Source organism: Lathyrus oleraceus, chromosome 6, assembly GCF_024323335.1.
Source record: "Lathyrus oleraceus cultivar Zhongwan6 chromosome 6, CAAS_Psat_ZW6_1.0, whole genome shotgun sequence".
Classification (NCBI taxonomy): domain Eukaryota; kingdom Viridiplantae; phylum Streptophyta; class Magnoliopsida; order Fabales; family Fabaceae; genus Lathyrus; species Lathyrus oleraceus.
In genome coordinates this window covers 365,489,345-365,494,165 of record NC_066584.1, presented here as the reverse complement: position 1 = coordinate 365,494,165, position 4,821 = coordinate 365,489,345, and the positions used below count along the sequence as shown (strand labels likewise).

At 39.8% G+C, this 4,821-nt stretch overlaps 1 non-coding gene across 1 annotated transcript; it reads left to right on the top strand.

The window, feature by feature from the left end:
* Nucleotides 1–1,123: 1,123 nt before the first annotated feature.
* Nucleotides 1,124–1,230, top strand: LOC127099844 (small nucleolar RNA R71). The gene has a single exon (XR_007794311.1). It is a non-coding gene; the product is annotated as a small nucleolar RNA R71 (small nucleolar RNA).
* The last annotated feature ends 3,591 nt before the right edge of the window (nt 1,231–4,821 follow it).

Below are 4,821 nucleotides of genomic sequence, written 5' to 3'. Positions count from 1 at the left end.
TGAGGGCATCTGCGTAATAGCTTCTGTAAACGGAATTGTGACGTTTAATTGTTTTAGTAGGTCGACAAATTTTTTGAATTGGCCCGCATCTTTGGTTTTAATAAGCCTTTGAGGGTAAGGGATAGGTGGTTTATAAGGTGGTGGAGGTACATAAGGTTCCTTCTTTTCTACGGTTTCCTTATTACTCTCTTCCTTTTCCTTAGGTTCACTTTCCTTCTCAGTTGACTTTTTAGAGTTTTGGTTTTCTATCCTTGGGTCAGACGGTCCTTCCACTTCCGTTCCACTTCTCAGTATAATTGCATGAGCGTGGCTTCTTGGGTTAGGTTGGGGTTGGCCAGGAAATGTACCAGTTGGGGCAGCAGTAGGCGCTTGTTGTTGAGCTACTTGTGAAATTTGCGTTTCCAACATTTTGTTGTGGGTAGCCAGGGCATCTACTTTACTTGCTAGTTGTTTAATTTGTTCGCCAGTGTGTACATTCTGGTTTAAGAAATCTTTATTGGTCTGCTGTTGAGAAGCTATAAAGTTTTCCATCATGATTTCCAAGTTGGATTTCCTAGGGGCGTTATTGTTAGGTGTAGATGGAATCGACTTCTGATATCCCGGAGGTATAGCTGGTGCTTGATTTGGAGATTGTCCAGGTGCGTATAAAGCATTATTACTCTTATATGAAAAATTGGGATGATTCTTCCAATTTGAGTTATAGGTGTGCGAGTAGGGGCTTCCTTGAGCATAGTTTACTTGCTCCGCTTGGATTCCTGTTAGGAGTTGACAATCTGCAGGAGTGTGACCTTAGATTCCACAGACTTCGCAATTCTGAGTTATGGCAACTACAGTGGCTGGAGGTGATACATTTAAACTTTCAATTTTCTGGACCAGAGCATCCACTTTTGCATTAACATGATCAAGGTTACTTATCTCGTACATGCCAGTTTTCGTTTGAGGTTTTTCCACCATTGTTCGTTCGCTTCCCCACTGATAGTGGTTTTGAGCCATGCTTTCGATAAGTTAGTAAGCGTCAGCATAAGGTTTGTTCATTAGTGCACCACCTGCGGTGGCGTCTATTGTTAACCTCGTGTTGTATAGGAGACCATTATAGAAGGTATGAATTACTAACCAGTCCTCTAAACCATGGTGTGGACAAAGTCTCATCATGTCTTTGTATCTTTCCCATGCTTCGAAAAGAGACTCGTTATCTTTCTGTTTAAATCCATTTATCTGGGCTCTTAACATAGCTGTTTTGCTTGGCGGAAAATATCGAGCAAGAAAAACTTTCTTCAACTCGTTCCATGTGGTGACTGAGTTGGAAGGAAGAGATTGAAGCCATCTTCTAGCGCTATCTCTTAATGAGAAAGGAAAAAGACGAAGTCGAATTGCCTCTGGAGTGACACCATTAGCTTTAACAGTATCAGCGTATTGGACAAATACGGATAAATGAAGGTTAGGATCCTCGATAGGATTTCCAGAGAATTGGTTCTGTTGCACTGCCTGCAACAGTGAAGGTTTGAGTTCAAAGTTGTTTGCTTCGATTGCGGGTGGAGCAATACTTGAATGTGGTTCATCTTGCGATGGAGCGGCGTAATCTCTAAGAGCACGAGCTGGTTCTGCCATCTCGGGTATCGAAGGGAAAATATTTTTGAAATCGGGAAGTTCAACAGGAGGGAGATTGTTTGCAGCACGATATTCCTGAATTCGTCGTAAGACTCGGAGATAAAGTTCGATATCGTTGATTCGTAAGTAGAACGGCTCGCCTTGTGAGCGAGTGTGTGGCATACAAATCAACGAAAGAAAGAAAAGAAAAAGAAAAGCCTTAGTCTCTATAGCGTAACAGAAGAGTTACGATATCGACTAAATAAAAGTCCCCGGCAACGGCGCCAAAAACTTGATCGCGACTTTATGAGTCGAATTTGGGGTACAAACTGCAAGTGCACAGTTCTATCGCGTAGTTTTAAAAGATATCGATCCCACAGGGACTTATGAATCGATATACCGTTATCTAAGGTTACTTCGTAAAGCTAAGGCAGGTAATACTATGATTGTTTGGGGGAAAAGCTAAAACTAAAATAAGATCTAAAATAAATATCTAATAGGCGGATATCGGTATGCAGTTCGTCGTAATTAGGGAATCAATTCTTTATTGGTTTCTTGGTTTTAAAATAAATCTTTTCAGTTGACGCTATTGATTAAAAGTTTTATCTCAAACTCTCGCTCTGTTGAATAAACTATGATTTTATATTAACGTAGCTGTCACTTATAGTTAAGTCAAAAACCACTTTTTGAAAACAATAGAATTCGTAGAAACTCTTTTTAAGAAAACACTAATCGTTTAAACACCCTTATCTCAAACTCTCGCTCTGTTGACTTAGGTTATATAATTAAATTCAAATGCTTAACTCTCGCCCTCACATTCAATCTTTAAAAATACTTTTTGAAAAAGATTAGAACTTAATTAACTCTAAAAATTGCTCTCGCCCTGATCTAGAATTAATGTCCAATTTACACTGTCCAGTCAAAACCTCAAACTCTCGCTCTATTGATTTTAACTTCTTTATGTCTTTTACTTTCGTACAAAAACTTTGTTATTAAACCTGTAAATTGAGACCGTAAAAAGAGTGATTTTAATTTTAAACTTAATTAAACCAACTTAGTTTTGATTCCTTCATTCCGCTTACTTTACATACCGATACCTAAATAATTTAGCCAGACATACTAAACAGACTTAAATAAATATCATGCATAAACAGATTCATCTCAGGCAAATAATATAAATAAACAGTAAAATAGGGCATATATAAATTCAAACAATAATTAAAGAACCTGAGAAATTAAATAGCAGTCTTGAACACTCCACCACAGGTCGGTTGGATCTGTTCTTGAATTCTTCAATCAGGCAGGAAAATAAAATAAAAGCGAAGGAATAAAAAACTAGATTCTAACGTAAGGTTAGATCCGGTAAAAGGTACACAATAGTTTCCGGTGTAGAAACTATTGTGCTAAAAAGAATTAACTAAATGCTAAAAAGGAAAATAGAAATTTCAAGGGAAAACAATATAAAACTCGTACAAGTATTGCTGAAAAAAAAATATGCTTAAGCTGCTGGAAAAGAAAAAATGCGAAAAAGCGAAAGCTGGAAAAAAGTGTGGAACCGAGAGCTCTCCAAAAAGCTCTATTTATACTGATACCTATTGCAACTGCTTCCAAGGGTTTTTCGTAAATATAGCCATTACGTTGTAAAAGGGTCAAGCGTGAAAGTAGCTTCAACGTGGTCTGTTGCGTTCCTGGTGGCAAAAGTATAGGGGAATGGTGTGACGTCCGTCACACCATGTGTGACGCTCGTCACAGGAGTGTGCATAGCGTGACGCTCGTCACAGCCTCTGTGACGCTCGTCACAGGCACAACGCCTGTGCTTTTTTTGGGCTGGGCTTTGGCTTTTGATATTTGTTTCCAAAAACTTCTTTTTGCACCTCCTTTTCTTCCCTTTTTTACTTGTGCTTCAAATAAACTACCTGAGATAAATAGAAAGGAAATACCGAGTAATATCGAGTAAAATGAAATAAATTGAAGCAAATAATGATATAATTTAATTGAATTAAGTCCTAAAATGTGATATAGTTTCATGTTATCATTGACCCGTCGGACGGAGTTGTCTTGAGGGGGAGATACTAAGATCCCGCTTGGGGTAGATTATTTTTAGAGTTTTGCTGGCACGTGAGTCACATTCGCGTTGACAACCATTCTTCTAAAGAGGGTCCATGACTCTGAGGACTTTTAGACAATCCTTGGCTTTTGAGGTTGAAGGAAACTTCACTTAGTGGAGGTCATCTCGAAAGTGTTGTTGGCCCACAAGTTTTTTGTGTCGACGACGACACTTTCGCCTCATGATCCGTGAATCTAAGCATCTTTAGAAGTCTTAGTACTCACCTCGTGAGGGTACATGGGTTTCTTGTAGGGAAACTTAGCCTCCAACACACCTTGAATCTACAGTGATCCTGTCCTCTTGTTGCATATGCATTCATAACATATTGCATTTGCATACATACTTGGGCCTTATTCTCGGAGAACCCTAAAGGTTTGTGATTATGCAGTGAACATTCCAAGATGGGCTCAGAAAGAAGGAATACCTTTCCACTCAAGTTCAAGCTTCCTAGAGTGGATACCCTGATAACTCTCTGCAGCAAGGTCACTCCTTGTAAGAAGAACAATTTCATCTGCAGATATGGGTGGATCCTTGACCTCCTTACTACTCCGATAGAAGTCTCAGCTCCGGTGGCCTTATCCCAGTATTATGACCCACTGCTCAAATGTTTCACATTCAAAGACTTCCAATTGGCTCCAACTCTCAAAGAGTATGAGAAGCTCCTAGGTTGGTATGTGAAAGACCACCCTCCATTCACAAGCCTGGATGAATCGTTGCTGCCTGGATCAGTCGCTGAAGCACTCCACCTACCTATTGAAGTTGTCTTCCTTGGTATGGGACCTAGGGGGTTTGCTAGAAAGTTCTTGGAAGATAAGGCATGGGCCTTGGAGAAAAGGGGAAATGGCTTCCTTTCAGTGTCATTCTAGCTCTACTGATTTATGGAGTCGTCCTGTTCCCAAATGACAGCGACTACATAAACCACTCCATCATCAGTGCGTTCGTGTCTGGGGATCCTGTCCCTGTATTGGTGTCTGATGTGTACTACTGCTTGCACACAACATTCAAGTAATTGGGTTGTCGGTCGTACCTAGCCTGAGGACCCGACACTTGACTTTCCCCCTTAAAACATCTAATGATTCAAGCAAGTTAGATCTAGGTGCTATGAGGAAGAAAAATAATAGTTAGGA